This window comes from Lagopus muta, chromosome 1 (assembly GCF_023343835.1).
Source record: "Lagopus muta isolate bLagMut1 chromosome 1, bLagMut1 primary, whole genome shotgun sequence".
Lineage (NCBI taxonomy): Eukaryota > Metazoa > Chordata > Aves > Galliformes > Phasianidae > Lagopus > Lagopus muta.
The window spans coordinates 85,348,568-85,370,775 of record NC_064433.1 but is presented as its reverse complement, the minus strand read 5'-3'; the positions used below and the strand labels follow the sequence as shown (position 1 = coordinate 85,370,775).

Below are 22,208 nucleotides of genomic sequence, written 5' to 3'. Positions count from 1 at the left end.
TAGACTCAGAGATGTTAATGTAACCAATTGCCAAAAGAGTTTTATGTAACTCTAATACATGATTATTTTCTTTTAGAGTTACAGATTATCCTAAGGGAGAACAAGAGCCAGTCCAATTACTTCTCATGAGTAAATGGTCTGGTGATTTCAAATCTATTTCCTCTTTCTGACTCATTCACAAACCAAACTCATTCTTTGCTGATACGTATAAGTTGTTTGCAAATTATTCACTGAATAATTTATATGAAGAAAATTCACCCTAAGGGCTTGTCTGCAAGCTTGTTTGCTTTTACTGATCCTTACCTATTATCCACTATGTTTACGTGCAGGCTCCCAAGTCACACGACATTATTTCAACTCCCTACGTGTATGAGTGAAAGTAAGCTGCTGTTTCAATACAAGAGGAAAAACAAATCACGAATTGGGAATAGCCAGTCTTTTTGCTAGTGAGATGTGATCTTTGCCCAGCTGTTTAAAAGTTGACAATATTTACCCAGAAAGAACATTAAGGAGCGTGACCAAACTAACTACAGTCACAGGGCTGGCAGTGAGCCTCACCAAAAGGCAAATCCTATTTCAGATGCACATAGTGGGAATAATACTAAATTATAACACCAGTGTGAGAAGCATCCTCTTTTCAAACCTTGCTGAAGCACCAAGGAATGGGCTAGACATTGTGAAACTCAAACTTTTCTCTCATTCCTGAAGCCCAGGAGCACCTTCCAGACAGCCCATCTCTCTACTGCAACCAGTCAGGCCATAGCACTTGGCGTACATTCATCAGGCAGCTCTTTAGCTTCACTGCAACACCACGGTTCTTGGTGCTGTGTGATGATGAATCAGAAGACCCTCCCAGGAGCACAACACATACTCCAAAAGCACATAGTTAATTTTGAAAGGCAATGCATTCACAGAACTTAATCATTTATGTAGGTTACTAGTTTAAGACTTCTTACCCAAGCCAAGAGACAGAAGGAACAGAGTAGGAGAATCAAGTAGAGGCCTCAGGAGAAACAAATTGAGGCACTGTGACACAAAGTTCAAAACTAGGATTTAACTGCAATTCAGATAATTGTTCAAGACGACACTACACTAATCAATTTACCAGCTATGCTAAAGGCAAGAACTTATCTTATTGTGAGTGCTGGAGCCTTGAGTCTGCAAAGCAGCACGCTTTGGCTATTTAGAAGTAACAGCAGCAACTCCCACACTCTCCTGCATTAAGATCAAGACATCTAGCACTGGACAGGATTATGTCCACAAGTAAAAAACACCTGAGGAATGCCATTTCCCTCTTAACAGATCCCACAGCCTTCCTTAGCCTTTGACCCAAACCCAGACTGCACCACAAGAGATAATTATTTTAGAATGTTTTTATGAAAATAAGCATGTTATGACTTAAATGCTACACTCAGACATGAGTGAAATCGCCACATATTTGCTGGAAGCTGTTTTCTCCTGTCCTTTGTGTGCGCACACAATAGAAATTTTTACCCTGGAATTATGTAATGATAGCAATATTGACTCCCTTTTCAGTCTACAGAAGATTAACAGTCCCTTGAGGGTTATATTGACCCTGGCTTCACTCTCAACAATATTTACCTCTCAGGTCAATGAATCTTGATGCTGAATGCAATAGAAGTCAATACCTGCTTATTACTGTTCAAATAAGAATTACTGAGAAGGTTTATGAACACAAGGCTGGTGCCTGCCAACACTACAGCAGTTAAGGCATCTGTCAGTGATTCCATTATGTCTCTCTTTTTCTCCAGATCTTCATAACTCACTACTAAAACTTGCTCCAAGTAACAACAACAACAACAAGCCAACTATCTGAATACTCAACAATGAAGTCTCAAGTCTGCTCCTAGAAAACATGTTCTGACAAGCATATTTTGAAGTTTCAGACAGACATATGCCAGTATTCAAAAGTGTATAAATTCAAGTGCAAGAACCTGGACTTCATAGCAAAAAACAAACCTTGGGTGAGAGGTTTTGTTTCTCAATAATGAGTGCACATTTAGAAAATAATTCAAATGTCCTTGCATTTGATTATGAAGAGGAGATCTCCAGCGCCTCTTGGAGGTACACAGCACATTCAGTCCTTTGTTCCCACTTCTTTCTTTTTAAGTGGTGGACTAAAAGATGAGCTCCAGAGCTGAGCTGTTTATATGTTTCCAGCCAGGTTTCACATTCTTAAGACTCTTCCACTTCACTCATTCTATAGGTTTGTTCATCTCCCATGCATTCACTAACACCTCTTCATCCATCATTTGCATTAGTGACTCTCAGTTCAGTGACTGAGAAATAATCTGCCTCACAGCTGAGCTTTCACAGGCATTAAGATTTATAAGGCATTGAAGCTTTGAGCAAAATCCAAAAAACCCACCAGTGTAACAGAAAGAACTTCAGCATCTTCTAATTGCTAACTGCCCCAAAAATTAGATAACATATAGGGGGGTAGGTCTACATGTGACCTCATGGTCCTCTGAAAAATTAGAATACTGTGTGATGGAGATTAATTTTACATAAGGTCCAATACCATTCTAGAGGCTGTGATGCTTCTCTAAGGACTGTTTTTTTTGCGTTTTTGTTTAATAACATGCCTACCCTTCAATCTTCTGCTAGAGACAGAAAAGGGTGTTTCTAACTGTTATAGTTAAGCATAAAAACTCTGAATAGATTTTCCTAGTCAGTTAACCATATTCTTGAGGGGAAACATAAGGTAGTATAATTATTAAAATAGCGCTCTCAGTAATATTCACATCTTTATCACATCAATCCTTTGCAAAAAAAAAAAAAAAAGAAAAAGATTTATAGCAAAAGACACATTTCTTCTTTGCAGAACAAAGCCATCTGCCTCAAATATACCATCAGCCTCCACTAGATGAATTCAAACATACTTTAAAGCCCTGGAGTAACCATTAGAATGGAAATTGGACACTGCTTGTCATTTGCAAAGCCTTCTTAACTAGAGAGCCTTCCCATTTGTTCAATTAAATGTTTGTTCTGCAATACACTTTATGAAATCTACCCCCAGACAGTGCGGATTGAAATAATATTGCAGGCATGCGGCACAACTGGTCCATTTAGAGAGCTACCTCAGCAATATATGAAGTGATGAACAGGACTGGGTAGCAGGATTGAAAATACAGTACTACAAAGATCATCTATGAATATTAGCAATGAGCTCCGACCTTCTGTCCCCTATTGTGCATAGGTGCTTGATTCACTTGGATTTCTCCAATTAGAATATATTGATTTAATTTAGGAATTCAACCACTGAAGCTACATCAGGTTTACCCTAAGAGAACCCACCCGTCTGCTTTAAAAGCTAAGGGAGTCTGAAAACTTGTCTGTCACGATGCAACAAGGAGGCACATATCTACTTGGGCTTGATGAGGCAATGTGCATGCAGAAGACATAGCCACCATTAGAAGAGAGCGCAAGTTCAAACTGCCACTTATTTGCATGCTTCATGCAGAATGGAAATCATTGCACTGTGCTCCAGATGCTGCAAACCTCAAGACGCACATCTAGGGTTTGTAATTAAGACTGGCAAACCTTTTCACAGAGGAAAATGGAGAAAAAAGCAAAGCTATCCCAGCCAGTCTGCATCCATTTTGAGATTTCTGGGGTGCTGGCCTGTTCTACTGTATCATTATGAAGAAGGTCACCTTTTCAAAGAAAAGGGCATGCAAAAATACTTCCTTACAGACTGACAATCTGAAAGAATCTAATGAGAGCACAGTGTCTTTCTGAACAGCACTGATACTAGGGCTGCAGATTCAGTAAACTGAGTGAGCAAAGTAATCAAACACTTTAAAAAGAACTTTCAGATCTCATGAAAGAAGAATACAGAGAATAAATGGAAATGTCTAACAAAAAAAAAATGGGATGACAGAAAAAGTTCTTATCCAAGAAAGCACTACTGCACAGGAAAACAAGGAATGGGGATTACACTGCCCATGCAAGCTAATATGAAACACTTAGAAGGTTTTACTACAGCATCTAAAAAGGTAGATTCCCAGCCCCACATCAATGACTAGACATTCACACTTGCTCTGCAAGACTGCAGTTACCTCTTACATAGATTTAACATAACATCAACAGCCAAAAATATGTACAGGATGCTTCTTTCCCTGCAAAAGTTCTCAGTCTTCCCACTGGGACCTTTACAGCAGGAGTTTTCCAGCAGTACAGCTGGAATCTCACTTTTGGGCAATTCAGAATTCATATTTTGAAAGTGTTTTGCACCAGCTGTAAGCAAGGTGAAGAAAGGTCTCTGTAGATGCGATGTGACATGGCAAGGAGAGAGAATGCTGAAAAACCAAAAACTATACTCTAGTTCACCAGAATATCCATAAATATCTGCCATGTTTAAACAGATTAAGCTGGAGACTCTATTAAGCCTATTGCCTTAAGAATTTTTAAAGAGTCTCTCTCTCTCTCTCCACATAGACATTATATATTATATACACACACACACAATCAGTGCCCAAATAAGGGAGGTGAAAAGGGACTTAAATCCTTTGCTAGGCAGTGCCATTCATTTCATATGACAGTGAAGGTGCACGAGGTCATACTTTCAGTATTGTACTATTTAAAACATTTTCCATCCTTGCTCTTTCAATATAAATGCATTCCTCCGCAGCCAGTAATTCTATAAAAGACATGCCCCAAGGGACAAGTCTCTAATAATGTTCTAAACTTGCTTTCCAAGCACTTACAACAATTGCAGTAGCAATTTTAAAATAATAAAAGAAGTAAATTCATAGGACTCAACCTCTTCTTTATTTGCAGGGAACGTTGACTGTTCTGGAATTGCTGTAATCTGTATCACTAGAAAGACATATCTTTAGATTCTAACATGCATTTGCTCATAAGTCATAAGCACATCTTGCTGTAAACAGCAAAGCACACAGAAACTCCAGAAACTATCAAAAGTGTCCTTCTTTACTGGTTTTATACCTTGGCTTCATTTCAGCTATATATTAAAGGCCAACTCCACAGATGCCCAGTACATCTAAATGCATAAAGCAGCTTATCAAATATCTTTCACCAAAGACAAATATAAAAGTCATCAAGGATGTAAATGAAAACCTAACTAGAAATCCAGCTTTGTCAGAATTCTTCTACAAAGCATCAGTGGGAGGCAGGCTTATAAGCCTGCAGCGCCACAGGAAATCAGATGGCTTTCAGCACCCCTTCCAGAAGAGCAGCTCTTCCATTCTTCCCTGCCAACCCTGCAGTCTTCTCTGTGAAGTTAGACACGGAAACTTGTTACACCCAAACAAGCACCACAGTAATGGCAGCTGCTCACTTTAAAACTCTTACCATTCTCACAAAACAACTTGAGGCCTCTCAACTTCAAGTTCCTCCTCAGTATACATCCCATACTTGACAGCCTCTGCTAGCAACCTTTACGTAAGGAGGGGAATTTAGCTCACAGTTGCATAACTACCACTCAGAACTCAGTTCTACCCTCCTGGTCAGAAAAAAGAAAAAAAAAAAAAAAAAAAAAAAAAAAGCACAGATCAGGGTAGAAACTACTACAGCAAATACTACCCTCATGAGTGGAGACAAAAGGAGATTTAGAGAAAATTCTGCACCATGAGGCCTTGAGGTAGTGCAAGGGACAGGAACCAGACTGCTAGGGAGCATGCAGTAGAACCTGAATTTCTATTCACCTCCTCAATTTCTTGTCTGGGAGACTTCTCACTTCTGCACCATGCAGAAGAAAACAACAACAATCAAGAAAACTGCAAGTACTTGGGAAAAAGCTCTGCAGGTTTTTCTCCACTATCTCCAATCAGCACCAAGCTACCAGTGACAAAATGCACTTTTGCTTATTATTTTTTATTGTCACGAATTAAAGGAAAGATTCAGCTCATTCAAACAGAACTGGAATAAACCTTCCACTATGGGAACTGTAGATATTAGAAATCAACTACAAATATTAGTTTCTCATAGTTTCACTGCCCCAGGGAGATTCACAAACTCCGCTGGATTCTACTTACCCGCTCTACCCCTTAAGCTATACTAGAAGCCTCACTACATCATCTCAGAAAATGACCAGACTCAAGCAGTATTGCTGAGCTCTTCAGTGGCACGAGGCAGCACTTTTAGCTTTTAAAATAAACACCTTCCTGTCCCTCCAGAACAGCTGAAGAAAAGGGAAATTGCCAAGATAGCCCTGCATTTCACTCATGTTCTGATACAAAAAGAGTCAGCAATAAATGCAAGCTGTAATTAAGGGGAAAAAGAGTACTAGGTTGAGAGTCCATGTCCCTTACAATTTCTGTGTGTACACTTACTCTACCCATAAAGGTAGAAGCCTATATTAATCCATAGGAGCTACTAAGAAATTAAAGGAAATTCTCCTTTATATTAAGATAACATGACTAAGCCACTTGTCATTAGACTTTCTATTTCACCTGCTAGGGAAAATCTTGATATCTGATGAAGTTTTCCATTACTGGACACGGTAGGCACGGGGCAATGGCCACAAGGTGTATCAGAGGAGGTTTAGATTGGACATAAGGAAGACCTTTTTCTCTCAGAGAGTGGTCAGGCACTGGAATGGCTGCCCAGAGAGGTGGTGGAGTCGCCGTCCCTGGCAGTGTTCAAGAGGCGTCTGGATGACGTGCTGCGTGATGTGGTTTAGTGCTTGTGGTGGCAATGGTGATGAGGAGACGGTTGGACTGGATGATCTTGTAGGTCGTTTCCAACCTTGTGATTCTATGATTCTACTGCCTCTATTATAAGGCTACTTATTTGTTTACCTTGCTATAGATTCAGCAATCAAGAATGGTACAGCAGTAGGCACAGTTCAGGTGATATTTAGAAGTTATTTTACCTAGACCTTAAGATGCTGCTTCCTCCAAGTTCTGGTAGTTCATCCCAAAAACTCTTTGCTTTAACTGGAAGGAGCCCATCACCTCCAAGAGAGTCCTTACACCAAACCTCAGCATGCATCACGGTACTTCAGCACCCTACTCAACTCCCAGTTGAAACAATTCCCCACATAGAAGTTGTGTAGTTCTCCATTAATCTAGAAAAATACCTAAAGAAGCTGCAAGATTGTTCAGAACTTTAAGAAGACATCAGGACGACAGTAATACTATAATGGCACATTAAAAGAGAATAAATCTGCACGAACAAGTATACACCAGAAGTGAGAAATAACTCTTTATTGCCTAAGCTGGAGTTCAACCGGCGTCTTCTAGTGTCCTAGCCTAGAGTGTATTACAGAAAAGGCAAAAGTCAGGGGCCACTATGGTCTACCAGCAGCTGATGTCTAAACCCTGGACTTCTCAAGAATGATTATTTCATTTCTTGAACAATGAAACTACATGAATTCTGCATGTTTCCTCAAGCACTTTACATTTTTTTTTTTTCCAAGAATAACAGTTCTGCTTCAAACTACACTGAATCCTTTTCAGCACTCATACAAAATGACTGTCAGAAAATAAGATAGGTCGAGAGCATAAGAGAGGAAACAAAAAATAATATATGTCACAGCCAATAATGAAATTCTAAATGAATTCAGAATATGTACCTTTACATTAAAAAGGAAAAGGGGGGAGTGGGGGAGGACATTCTTTTAAAATAAATTGAGCCTCCAGCATCTACTTCATGTGACCATGGGAAATTCCTATCAAGTTAGTAAGCACTGCCCCTCCACTCCCCTTGTGAGAGGCTGTAGGCCACCTCTGCTCTGGGCTGCACAGAACACGGGATCTCATCTGCTCCTCATACACAGAATCATTAAAGTTGGAAAAGACCAACCTCTTTTCAGAGAATAAATTTTCCATAACATCCAACTTGAACTTGCCACAACCTGTAGAGCCCATCATAACTCCTGCCCAGTCACTGCTACCCGAGAGAAGTGGCTGAATTCCTCTCAACTAAAACTCCTTTTATGTTCTAGCCTCCCCCCATTATCCAGACCACACAACCCCATTTCTCTCAGCTGCTCCTCGGAAGGCTTGTGCTCCAGACCACCCCTCACACACCACTTCCCCTTCTCCTTTTGGCTGCTCTATTTCACACTTAAGCCACGACTGTCGCTAGCCTTCTTGGCCACCTGGGCACACTGCCGCCTCTCGTTCAGATGGCTCCAAAACTATCACAACAGATCCCTTAAAAGTCTTTTCCACAACCTCGAAAAGTACTTGGCCCGTACGGGGATCGAACCCGCGACCTTGGCGTTATTAGCACCACGCTCTAACCAACTGAGCTAACCGGCCGCCCTTTAGCACAAATTTACACCCTCTGACCCGTGCATCACATGCAGCCCAGAACAGCTGCTAATTAAAGCTATTTCCTGTTACAATCCCAGTTCTTCTTAATGTGGCACACCTAGCCAAAAGGTGAGATTCCCATGCTCTAGCTAGACCTTTCACTATCCTCACAGCCCTCCTTTGGACAGTCTCACATAGTTCTACATCCTTCTTGGATTGTGATACCCAAATATGCACACAGTGCAGAAGGAGGTGAGACCATACAGCGCAGGAGCAGAGTGGAACAACCCCTCCCTCCACCCAGTGGCAGTGCTGGGCCTGATGGACACCATGGTACAATTGGCCCTTTGGCCTGCCAGGGCACACTGCTGGATCACATTCAACTTGCCATAACATCAGATCCTTTCCATAGGGCTGTTCTTCAGTCTCCTATCCCTCAGTTTGTAGGTTTAACAAGAGTTCCCAGGCCAAGGTGCAGAATGTGGCACTTTCTCATTACTGGAGACTGTCCAGCTCTCTAACTTGTCATAATCACCCTTCAAGGACTCTTTGACCTTGAAACAGTCAACAGCTCCTCCCATTTTAGTGTCGCCTGCAAACTTACATTGTACGCATTAAACATTTTCATAAATAACATGGGTATAGGACTCAAAAAGAATTGTCTGTAAAACACACTCCTGGGGAACCCCACTATTGACTGGCCACCAGCCTGTTGTAATCTCCTTTACCATGATCTTGTGAGCCCGACCCATCAGTCAATTGCTCACCTACTGTATTATGCTTTTGTCTACCTGTAAGCTGGACACTTCATCCATTTCATACCGTGAGAAATAGTACTGAAAGCTTTGCTGAAATCCAAAGAGATTACACCTACTAGCTTCCCTTGGTCAACTACTTAGAGTAATCTTACCATAAAAAGCACTGAAGTTTGTTAAGCTGGACTTTCCCCTCTTCAATTCATGTGTATAATCAAAGAATTTTAGGATGTTATAATCACAAAATAAACAAGAGAGTTAGACAAAGTAGACTATGATAACAAAAGAGAATAAGCAGAAGGCTTACCCCTATCCTGGGCTCACTCACAAAACACCAGCAGAGGCAATCTCCAGAAGAGATCCTTCCCCACTGGTAGCCAGCTCTTAAATAGGTCTAGGAGGCCTTCTAGAGTTGCCTTCACCTGTGCTCCTCTGGCTGACTCATTGCTCACCTCAGGTGATCAATCAGAGGTTCAGGCCGTAACTGAGCAGTTCCCATACAATGTCAGCTGTAACCAATGCAGCATTGTCCTTCAGGTGTTTTTCAATAAGTTGTAAAATAATCTTCTGCCATAATTTTGCCATGCAACCAATTGGAGCCTTCTTTTTTGCCTTTCATGAAAACTGAGTAAACATTTGCCAGCTTCCAGTTGGATGGGATCTCTTCAGATTCCCAAGAACACTGAAAAATAATTGAGGGGTCTGGTGATTGTATCAGCCAGCTCTTGGGTGTACCTTGGAATGAATCTCGTTGGGCCCCATAGATTTATATGCATCAAGCTGGAGCAGTAAACCCTGCACAAATTAGAAGTTAGCTGGGAGTTTATCATTACTACAGTCAGGATCCTCTATCTCAAGGCTCCAGAGGCCTCAGAACTCATCACTAATGTTGAAGACAGGCAGACACAAAGAAGGCATTAAACATCTCTGTTTTGTCTGCATCTCTGTGAGGCGACCATCTTCACCAAGTAACAGAACAACATTATCTCTAGTTCTCCTTTTGCTGTTAACACCTTTTTAAAAGGTTTATATCAGCTGTGTAGTATTCCCAGTTAACATCTGGGAAACTGAAGTCACCCATAAGCACAAGGGTGGCTAATCTAGAGGTATCTGTTAGTTCCTTAAAGAATAATTCATTGGTGTTGCCATCCTAGCTGCCATGACATTTCTTTTATTTGCTTGTCCCTTGCTCCTTACCCAGAGGCTCCCAAAAGTGCCATCACCAACTGTGAGCTCCACACAGCCCAGCCCCTTCTGCCTCATCTGTCCTCCTGTCCTGATTTTATCAGTATTCCATATCACAACATCATATGCTGCTGTCATCCATCACATGGCAAACAAATATAAGGAAACACTGGTGGGAAGATTCAATCTCTGCTGCCATACCACCACCATCTGCCTCTGATACTGTGGGCCAACATAATAAATCAGGAGGCACTGCTTTCAGAGGAGCCCTTGTAAAATATACAATACTATTACTGTATAAGTAACAAATCGTTTTGATTTTAATATTTTTTTTAAACATTAAAAAAAGAGAGGAATAGAAACAAAACTGGTGGGATAATTGAATTGACCTTGATTTTGTGAAACTAACACATCAGGTTGGCTAGATGGCAATGGCTGCAATTCTTAGAGAGGTCTGAAGGTGTTAACCAGAGATTTTTTATGAAATTTTACCCTTCCTGTACTTCATCCTTGACAACTGTTCACAAATGTGCGTACTGCCAAAAAGCAATGACATGAATAAGGTGTGACTGTGAAGGATATTTTTCTCCGGTAAATATAGGGATTATGAAAAACTGGTAAAAAGATACGATCAGATTTTTGAGTTGAATATTTTCTGATTGCAACTACATCTACATACGTTCCATTTGAACATTTGCAGGTCACGTATATATATCAACTGAAAATGGTGTCAAAAACATAAATTGACAGCTTTTTTGTTTGTTTGTTTGTTTTACAATCTTGAAACCTATTCTTAAATTCCTTTATCAAAGTTCTCAGAATATACTGAGCTCCACCTGAGGGTGAATAATGAACAAGTGGAGAGCTTATGCGTAAGAATTAAGGGACAGGCTAGCATAGATGATACTGCTGTGGGTGTGTACTACACTACCTGATCACGAGGAGGAAGTTGATGAGGCCTTCTACAAACAACTGGAAGTAGGCTTGTGATCCCCTGCACTGGTTCTTACAAGCGATTTCAATCATTCTGCTATTTGTTGGATAAACAACAAAGCCAGGCACACACAGTCCAAACAATTCCTGCAGTGCAGGGAAAATAATTTTCTGATGTAGGTGGTGGAGCAGCTGATGAGGAGGGGTGTGCTAACTTGACCTAACACAGAAGGGCTGGTCAGGGATGTGAAGGGTGGGAGCAGCTTGGGATGCAAAGATTATGAGATAGTGGAGTTCAAGATCTTGCATGGAACACGTAAAGCAATAAGTAGGATTGCTAGCCTGGACTTCAGGAGAGCTATCTGTGACCTCTTCAAAGACCTACTTGGAGGTATCCCAAGAGCATTAGAAGATAAGGGAGCCCATGTGAGCTGGTTGACATGTAAACACTAATTCTTCCAAGCTCAAGCATCCCTAAGAGTAAGAAATCAGAGAAAGGAAGCAGAAGGCCTGTATAGATGAGCAAGGAACTCATACACGAACTAAAAGACTAAAAGGAAAGAAGAAGGTCCATGAAATGTGGATTGGGAAGAATACAGGAATGTTGTCAGGGCCCGCAGGGATGAATCAAGGAAGGCTAAGGCCCTCTTGGAATTAAACCTTGAAAAGGAGGTAAAAGTTTAAAAAAAAGTTTTAAAAAAAAAAAACAAGCAAACAAAGAGATCAGTGCTGAGTCCAGCCTTATTCGATATCTTCATCAGCACCTGGATGAAGGGATAGAGTCCACCCTCAGCAAGTTTGCAGCTGATACAAACCTGGAAAGTGTCTGATGCATTGAAAGGCTGTGCTGTCATTCAACAATGGATAGACTGGAGAGCTGGGCAGGCAAGAACCTGATGAGGTTCAACGAGAGCAAGTGTAGAATCCTTCTTGTATCTGGGGAGGAATAATCACATGCACCAGTACAGTTCAGGGGCTGATCTGCTGGAGAGGAGCTCTGCAGAGAAGGACCTGGATGTAATGACGGACAGCAGGTTGGCCGTGAGCCAGCATGTGCCCTTCTGGCCAAGAAAGGCAATGGTAACCTGGAGTGCACTAAAAAGAGTGCAGCCAGCAGGTTGAAGGAGGGGATTCTCCCCCTCTACTCTGCCCTGATGAGGCCCCATTTAGAGCACTGTGTACAGCAATATATTCTTTGCTGTTCAGAGCACTGTGTTTAGCCAGTGTATCAAAATGCACAGGATTATTTGCCATCACTTGAGTCAGCACTGCCCTCCCAGTGCCCTGGTTTCCATTGACACAGCATCAATAGTGCACTGACAGTGTGGCTGTTGCTTCAATGGGTGCATACTCCAGGCGATCCCATAGGGAAGAGCTGCTGCCTTTATAGCACAGGGCAGGGGCGAGCTGCATTGCCAGCCGTGCTGTTGTTGGCTAAGCTGTGCCTGGCTTAGAGCCATCCATCATAACACACCCATCAAAAAACTCTTCCTACCAGGCCTGCACTTAATGCCAGTGAGTCAAGACTTCTAACTCTTCTTAATTGCTCCTCAACTGTGCCTTGTTGTATCCCACACTTCAAAGAGCGGGCTGAAGGATCTCACAAACACGCAGTCCTTCAACTTTTGGTGTGCTGTCCCATAAGTTTGGTTTTATCCCCTTTCCCCCTCCACATCTTGTTTAAAGAGCTCCTGATCAGTTTTGCTAACTCCTGCAACAGACAAAAATCTGTTTCCCACTCAGAGAAAGGTGCTAGCAATCAGACATCAGCAGGCCTAGTGTTGCGTTAAGAAACTCACAACTTGCTGGTAATGCCATATCCTTGGAGCCACATATTGATTAGCTGGGTCTGTTTGTTCCTTTCAGTGTTGTTCCCTGCTAATGGAAGGGCAGATGAAAACACAACCTATGCCCCTGATCCTTTAACCAATCACCCCAAGGCCCTGAAGTGCTTTTTGATTGCATTTGGAGCTCTTTTTTGCTACTTCATTGCTGCTGACATGACCAATAATAACCATTAATGGATAATAATCAGTGGGCCATCCCAGGTTAGTGAATTTTCTAGTAACATCTCTTGCTCAGGCTCCAGGAAAGCAGCAGACTTCCCTGAATATCCGTCAGGTATAGTCAGCATATCAGGGCCTCTGCTCCCTCAGAAGGGAGTCACCTATGACAAAAGATGTGGTCGTGACAAGGGGAACAGGCTGACAAGCCGAGGTAACCCCTCCAACCTGGATGGACTTTGATCCACATCAACATCTGCCTGTCTATCCAGTTCCAGAGCTTCAAACTCATTGTATAAAAGCACCTGGAAATTTTTTACTCAGAGTGTGGTGAGGTACTGGAAGAAGTTGCCCAGAGAAGCTATGAATGCTTCATCCGTGGAAGTGTTCAAGGCTGGGTTGGATGGAGTCATGGGCAATCTGATATAGTGCCTAATTTAGTGGCTGGCAACCTCTGCCTACAGCAGTGGGGTGTTGAAACCAGATGATCGTTAGGGTCCCTTCAAACTCAACCTGTTCTACAACTGGAAATCCTTGTGAGCAGGATACAATTGCCATTGGAAGTGGAAGAGTGACAGTACCCTCCTTGCACACCCTCCAACGTAAACTGCTGCACCACTCATTTACTGCCACACCACACTCTGCTTGCCTACTCTCTTTGTCATTAAACCTTTTAGTTATAAGTGAGAGTGTCACTGAAGTAATGCTGTGCTTTAAACTGAGCAGCTCATTGCACTAAACTCCTATAAGCTATTCTGACCAGCAGTATCAAAATTTTTTGTTCTGAACTTGTACAACTGTGAGAGCAAAATTGATGGTGTGTGACCCACAGTGGTTTGCCTCTGACCCTCATTCTTCACCTCTTCTTTCACTAATCCCAATTTTAATTATCTACAAATTTGTACTTACTCAAGGCTAACACTTAATTTATCTACGGAAATTCAAATCATCCTGTGTTAAAATAAAGTTTCTAAAAAGGACAGGTTTGTCAGCCTTAATGAGATCATTATTATTCATATTAAGTGTGGTTGAAAATACATTAATACCAAAATGCTTCAAGAGAATCAGAAAGAGACAAAGCACTACTTGCAGTTAGGCTTGCAATTTGGGACCCGTTTGTCACACAAAAGAAAACGTTTTCCAGCTGTACAGAATTCCACTCTAAAAGATATACAAGGTATCCCAACTGCATTTCCTGACAAAGAACAGCCTAACAAACTAAAATAATAGAAGCTTTGAGGTTTTCTACCAGCCCTTGAGAGGGAAACAATACAGAAGGGCTCATACATAAAAGATTTTAATGCCTTATGTCTTCTTTTAGTATTGAACGGCAGAGATAACCATGCCATATTTATAATTCTTATAGAATTTGGACTGGAGAGAGTGAGTAAACAGACTAGGTTTGCTCTTAGAACCACAAACAGAATCACTGAGGTTGGAAAAGGCTCCTAAGATAATAAAGTCCAACCATCAACCCACCACCACCATATGCCCACTAGCCATGTCCCCCAGTGCCAAACCTACAGGTTTCTTGAACTCCTCCAGGGGTGGTGACTCCACCATCTCCCTGGGCAGCTTATTTCCTAATACCCAACCTGAACGTCTCTTGCTGCAACTGAAGGCTGTTACCTCTTGTCTTATTGCTGTTAGCTGGGAGAAGAGGCCAACCGCCACCTTGCTACAACCTCCTTGCAGAGAGTTGTAGAGGGCAGTGAGGTCCCCCCAAGCCTTATCTTCTCCAAACTAAATGAGCCCAGCTCCCTCAGCCGCTCCTCATAAAACCTGTGCTCCAGACCCCTCACCAGTTTCATTGTCCTTCTCTGGGCACACTCCAGGGCTTAAATGTCCTTCTTGTAGTAAGGGACCCAAAAATGAACACAGTGCTCGAGGTGAACTCTTTTCAGTGACAGATTACAAATTCACTTAAGGGATGCTCTAAATCATTGCAGATGACAGAAAATGCCTAAAACCTGCAGGCATGAAAAGGTACTTACATAACTACAACGAAAGATACATGTTAAGCTCCTCAAAAATCTGGACAGCTAATTAGGAAATGAGACAACTATTCCTAAAGAACTTCAAGAGAGAGAAAAGGATGGTAATAGGTCTGGAAGGAACAGCAGGAGATGTTTTTAAGAGTAAGCAGCAACGGCAGATCCCAGTGAGGAGCATGGCCGTGGGCTTGAGGCCAGGAAGTAACAGCCGTCACCAGCCTGAGGAAGAGAGCAGCTGCAGCTCCAGACGCCTTTTTTCACTCCTCTAGACCCCACTTCTTTGCCTTGCAGCCAGCCCAGGCTCTGCCTAAGCCTCTTTCCCGCTTTAACAGCGAACCGAAACCACTCCCGTTCCCTCCGCCCCCCACGTCCCAAGGTGCCGGTTTCGCGTTCCTTGTCTGACAGCGCCCCCTGCCGGCCGGCCGCCCCTCCCTCCTAAAACGATACCTTCCATCTCAGCCAGACAGCCCTCACGCACCACGCCAGCCCGGGCTGAAGCAGAGAAATGCAACCTAGAAATCCGCTGTTGTAGCCGTCTCGAGAATAAAATCGGAGGGTGAGAAGACCACAAGGGAGGCGGTGTGGGAAACAGCAAGTTACAGCCAGCGCCGGAGAAATCAGGGCTCCCTTCTCACAAGTGGAGCAGCCAGCAGCACTCAGCAGCTGTGGGGGAATGGCCCTGGCAAACAGGGATGGATTGTGGTAATGTTGAAGTGCACTAGTGAAGTGGAAAAAAAAAAATCCCACAAGGTTTAAAAATGATGAAAGATGGAGTTAACACTCAAAATAAATACCAAGACAGCTCACAGAAATGCTCTTACTGGAGGATTGTAGGTGTCTGGTGTCAGCCTGGGCAGGCATGTAGTCTATTCTTGAAGACCTCCAATTGCAGAGTGCAATTGCTCAGGGAGTACTGAGTCCTTCTTCCTATCCTTTCCATCTTAATAACTGCCAGTTCCTCCTGCCCCCTTGTGTACGTCTCTGCTGCTGCAATTCAGGCCCATCAGGTCTTGGCTACCCACCGCAGAAACAGAGCAGGTTGTTTCCCCCCTTTACAATAGTCTCCTGCAGATTTAAAGACATGCCCTGAGTCTACAAGGAATGCTGTTTTCTGAGTAAAACCACATCAGTTCACTCTGCCCACTGTCACAGGTCATGTTTTCCAAGCTGCCAAATCCCTTCTTGGTGCTCTCCTCAGAGATCTCTCTGGGAGATGCACATCTACCCTGGAGAGCTCTGTGCAGGACTCCATGTACTTTGGCAGGAAAGACAAACTGCTTCACTCATCTGATGGACTAGTCTGTTGCTATACACTCTAGAGTAAGATATTCTCCTATTTTTCTTATGCCATAGCATACCAACTGGTACGCTGCTTGTGATGCATACAATCATAGAATCACAAGGTTGGAAAGGACCTACAAGATCTGGTCCAACCATCCTCCCCATCACCATTACTACCACAAGCTACTAAGCCATATCTCATAGCTCCTCATCCAGATGCCTCTTGAACACTGCCAGGGACAGTGGCTCCACCACCTCCCTAGGCAGGCCATTCCAGTGGCATGATGACCTACATCCTCTACTACAGTAATGGACTAGAGTTATACTCACCTAATTAATCCCCCATCCCACTTCTGTGTGATTCATAACTCCTGCTCAAGTGAAGTACCTCACACTTGTTTTGCTGAATTGTATTTTGTTTCTTTCCTTCCATCCTATTTCTCCATCACACAGTTTTCCTGATTGCTCAAGCTTGTTTCAACTTTCATGTTATCTCCAGTTCTCGTGAGCCCAAGAAATTTAAACATCTAGCAGTAGCAGGTTTAGCAACCATCTTCTCTTTTTTAGCCACCACTGTCTCCAGAATGTACTTTCCAGAAATCCTTCCAAAATAAAAATAAATGGCAAACAGTCTGAATTCAGTTTCTGTCTATCCCTGAACCAATTGTATTGCTGCTTCCATCTGAGACATGCACTTTTCTAGCTCATAGTCAATTCCGTCTCGACTCAGAGATGGCCTACATGAGCTCTTGAGGCCCTTCGACATTCTGCCATAGAGCTTCACAATGGTCTTGTACATTGATGCTGTTCAAGAGATGATACACAACACCACTTGTACATTACATCCAAGCAGTTCTGTGATCAGAAGGGCTCCAATATGAAAACTGTCTAAACATTCCTGAAACACATTCAGGGAATGTGTTTGAAGTCCAGCAATTAAAATAAATGAGGAGAAGAAAGAAGGGAATATTGTTTCAGAAATGCTTCAAAATAAATAAATAGATAAAAATATATCGGTCAAAATTTACTCACTTAAAACTCAATGCTCCAAATGCTCCATTCAATCCATTCAAGACATTTGCTTCCCCTTTCTCCTCAGCTGTTAGCCACTTTCAGGAAAGGCTGAGCTCAGAGAATTAAATTTTTGACATTTTAGTGTCCAGACAGCTTCAGCATAATTCCACTTGCATAGCCTAAGATGGTTTAGGGCTTAGGACCATTACTAGATGCAAAAGAATCAAACTTGCTCTGCAGGAGCATCTTCATAAAGTGATCTCCTTCCAAAAGAGGCACCCAACTACCAGCCCTATGTATGGTATGTATAGTAATGCGCAGTTCTAAGTGGAACTTGTCTTTTTGTTGTTGTTGTTAACCTGTTTCTTCCAGCACAAAATTTGAAAAGCCTTTACCAGAACTAAGATTCTAATCCAAACATTCCTTGTGCCAAGAAGCAGTCAACACTAGAGATAGTTACTCACTCAGACTCCTAAGTACAAAGGATGGCCAACCACAAGAGGCTGCAGGTAACATCTTGAAATTTCCTTTAAGGAACATGAACTTACCTGATACAATCCTTATCTGTTTCTACACAAGTCAAACCCAGCTGTTTAAAGCTTATGCTTCTCACATCACAGCTGAAGCTTTGCATTTTGATCCACTCTTTACTCCCACACCCCAGTACTGTAAACCAACTTGCACCAGGAAATTCATAACAGGTGTTTCTGAACTTCACCACCACTTTTCATTTTGTTAAAAGTGCTCGATTGTTTTAACTTGACGGTGCTGCAAGATATTAGGAGCCAGGTAAAGGTTTTTGTTAAAAAACAAAACAAAACAAAAAACCTTTTCAGCTGACCTTCTAGTGCTCTAGAGTTCAACAGGAAGTTTGGTAATTATAAGGCAAAGGACTCGCAATAATAGCAAAGTCAATTTTGAGATCATTTTCAAGACAGTACTACAGCCATGACTTAGAGCTATCTGGCTGTATACAGGTTCATGGATCTGTGTATTGCTGTTCAATATGCTCAATAAACCACATTATACAGAATACTGCCTGTGTTAATTTTTATGGGGATTGTGAGAAACCAGTAGTACTAATGCGACTGCAGACGTAAAACTGGTATAGTGCCATGAGTTCTGAAAAGAGTGTAAGTATACGATTTAATTGCACATCTTGCAGAGGTTATGTACTACCACCTATGTGTGTATTAAAAAGACAATAAAAATGCTTCTGAAGAGGAGTTGTTTTGCATGGGCAATAGCCCTTTCTCATAGCAGTCTTACTTTGATGGATATCACAACAACAGATCCATTGCTGTGGGTGCTTTTACTAACAGTTAAATATACCAAATACAATCAGCAGTAATTATATACAGTAAATGGCCTCTTCACAACCTGCTATTATGATTACATTCACCCACCATAATAAATAATCACAACAGACACCCAGAGCTTGATCCTGGCACATAAGCCAACCATGCAGGGCAGGCTCATAACTGGTTTCCCAGAATAAATGGAGTGCTCTCAAAGTGATGGAAATTCAAAACTGATGCCTGCCTCCCACCATCTAAAACATATGGGAAGAGAGTCAGCAGGACACAGTACGTTGAGAACCCTATATACAACTCTGGTAATATACTCTTTAGCTTGAGCAACAACAGCTCCCAGTACTCAGCATGAAGTGACCGCTCATTATATTACTTCAATTCCATTTTCTGTGTGAAGGCTTCTGAACTTATGTCTCAAGGAAGAAGTTAATAACTGTGAGCTTAGAGCAATTTTCCAAGTAGGTTTATTTCCACAGTACATATCACCCAACCAGCCCTGCTTTTGAGAAAGCATCCCTTGGCTCAGGCTGATAAGGGCGTTCATCTTAGCAATAGTTAAGACGCCCTCATTACAAACAACCTTCTACTCAAGCTCCCTTGCCAGTATTTACACAGTAGGACAATAACAGAACATGCTGAGAGTACATCACCTTAAAATCATAGAATCATTAAGGTCAGAAAAGACCACTGAGATCATATGGTCCAACTACAAACATCCTCACTATGCCCACTAACCATGTTCCTCAGTGCCACGTCTACACAGTTCCTGAACACCAACAGAAATGATGAATGCACCACTTCCTTTGGCAGCCCATTCCAATACCTCACCAACTTCTGAGAAATCTTTCCTCACATCCAACCTGAACCTCCCCCACTAATAAAATACGTCGTTAGTGTATACTTTGCAGTGAAGCCATTTTCCCCCTATCTTAAGTGCTTCTCTTTCTTCCTACACAGGTGGGGTTTGTTTTTTATCTTCCCCCCCCCCCCCCCCCCCCGTTATTTTGTTGGTGTGTTGTGGTTTTGTTTGCTTGTTTGTTTGTTTTGGGAGGGACGGGGACGGGTTGTTGTTACTGTCCTTTTTTTTTTTTTTTTTTTTTTTTTTCCCCTCCATATGAGTGCCAACAGTTGAAGTCCAACACGGGACTTTTAGCACACGGTTCGAAGGCACACACTCACCACCTGTCCTTCAGCATCACAGAAGGACTCGGTGCACAAAGCCCGCAGTCTCCCAGCCGACTCAGGGCTGGAAACGCTCCTTCTCTGAGCAGACCGTGCTCTGCTTTCCGTGCTCTTCTGCTGCCACCTGCAGGGCCTGGCTTGACTGCGCCTCTCTGCCAGCTTTTGCTCATTCCTGCCGGCGCCCAGCAGACAGCCCAGTGTCAAGTCTTGCTTTGACCAGAGGTAAACGCCAAAATATGTCAGCGGTCACACTGTGTGCTCCTGCCCTGCCTTGGAAACAGGGACGATTCTGACCTCACACGTAAGTGGGTTCGTATGGGATTTGTTTGGGTTTTTGAGTTTGCTTTTTTTATTTTTATTTTAAAAGAAAAAAAAAAGCCACTAGCAAAAGCACAGATTTAAATCCTTGTGAAGTGCTTAATTCTATGTTGCACTGGGTCAGAAGGCAAAGGCTTTATTAGTCCCTCGTCCCACAGCCATGCAGAAAGCAAGCTGTGGGGCTAAGAACACCGCATGGATTGCACTGAAACGTAGCCCTGCAGATTCACTGCGTCTCAAAATTATACCTAGGAAAGGCTGGATCATTTTATTTACATTAGTAATGTTTTCAGCTCCGCAAGCTACAATAAAGGTTAGAATACAACAATAATCAAATTTCTTGCTTCGCTGCACAGGCAGATCACCCTCGCAGTCAAAGGAAGTGTTTCTCTCACACACAGCCCTCTACTTTCTATATATATGCATTACATTTAAAGATGTTCATTTTGTTTCTCTACGTTTCCCTGAAGCATCAACGAATGCAGAAATCAGAATACTGGATGGGAACAAACAAAAGGTAGTAGACAAAATGTGCATGCAACAAATCTTAGTTCAGTTAAAGGACTTCAAAGTTAATAATTTCTTGTTATAGAATAAATTGGAAATTGAGTTTATGCCTGCAAAGAGCAGATATGATAGAAAACACTGCTTGTTCAGGCAAGGGTCTCCTTTCCTATCTTATATCCTGCCTCCTTATTTTCCTCACAAAGATCCTTTTCCTATCCCTAAACTGATAGGTGTTATCAAGCACATACACCATCAAAGCTGACTCCATCCTGCCTCTCGAGCATCCATTCACAACAAAAGGCAGTGAGAGCACATTGTCTATTCACCACAAAGCAGATGCAGTGAGCCCTCCATCAAGAAGCCCAGACAGGGAGGCTGTTTTCCCTGTTTACTAGTTACCATTACTTTTTAATATACCATTTGAATACTTATTTGATCCAAAATCTATTGCTTTTTTTCATAGAATCATAGAATCATAGAATCACTAAGGTTGGAAAAGACCTAAAAGATCACCCAGTCCAACCGTTCACCTATTCCCAATAGCTCCCACTAAACCATGTCCCTCAACACAACATCCAGCCTTTCCTTGAACACCCCCAGGGTCGGTGACTCCACCACCTCCCTGGGCAGTCCATTCCAGTGCCTGACCACCCTTTCTGAAAAGTTTTTCCACGCATTAAGACAATGCACTTCTTCCCAGGCAACATCCTAAGCTCTAAGCACCAGCTTGGGGTGTGTGTGAGTCTCTAGAATACAGAGAAAGTAGTTTCACCCAAACTGGTTTTGCCAACCATGCTATTCAGGGATTTCTGAGACATCATCATTTCCCAGTCTCATTACAAAGATAACTGTCTGCAGATGTTAATATTAAAGTGGTTTCTAATGTACTAAGCAGGCAAAACTCATAGTTATCATTTCTCAGCACTCAGCCTACCATAACTTAAAGAGCAGGGATGAGAGTCCTCCAATCCGAAGAGAAAATAAAGTCTTATAACAAGTGACCATTATACTTTTTCATATTCTTTACTACCTCAAAGAATTCTCACATCACCTGAGTAAACTCACAACAAAGAATGGGTTCCTTTTTATATAGACTAACAAACAAACAAAAAAAACTTACTAAAAATCCTGCAGTTATTTTATGAATATTAAAAAAAAAAAAAAAATCAATTTTCTTTGTGAAAGGCTTGAAAGAGTGATGCTTGAGAGGCAAATTTTAGAAGAACCAATGTTACTGAATGTGTTTTATGTACTGCTGAAAACCTGCCTGTGTCCTAACCAATCTTGCAATGATCTTACAGGCATTTGTTGTTGAGCACAATCACATCTAAGAAACCACTGCAAGCAGGAAACCTGGAGTTCTAATTCATGCTCAAAGCTAAGTCACTGCAACAGACACAGAAGGAGAGTTAAACTCTTCTTTGTTTCCCAGGTTTTTCTCTCTCCCAGGGTAAGGAAGGCTCTCCCTAGCCACCAA

At 42.1% G+C, this 22,208-nt stretch overlaps 1 protein-coding gene and 1 non-coding gene across 8 annotated transcripts in view; both read right to left on the bottom strand.

The window, feature by feature from the left end:
* The window catches only part of ZPLD1 (zona pellucida like domain containing 1), a 161,656-nt gene that overhangs the window by 64,267 nt on the left and 75,181 nt on the right, over positions 1-22,208 (bottom strand). The window contains exon 1 of one of the 7 annotated variants that reach the window (XM_048966088.1): positions 9,309-9,366. The exons of 5 other annotated variants lie outside the window; for them this stretch is intronic. The gene's annotated coding sequence lies outside the window, so the exon portion shown is untranslated. Of the gene's footprint in view, positions 1-9,308; positions 9,367-22,208 lie in introns of those variants that run through there. One more of the 7 variants, XM_048966116.1, reaches the window with a different exon arrangement.
* TRNAI-AAU (transfer RNA isoleucine (anticodon AAU)) lies at positions 8,179-8,252 on the bottom strand. Its single transcript has one exon. It is a non-coding gene; the product is annotated as a tRNA-Ile (tRNA).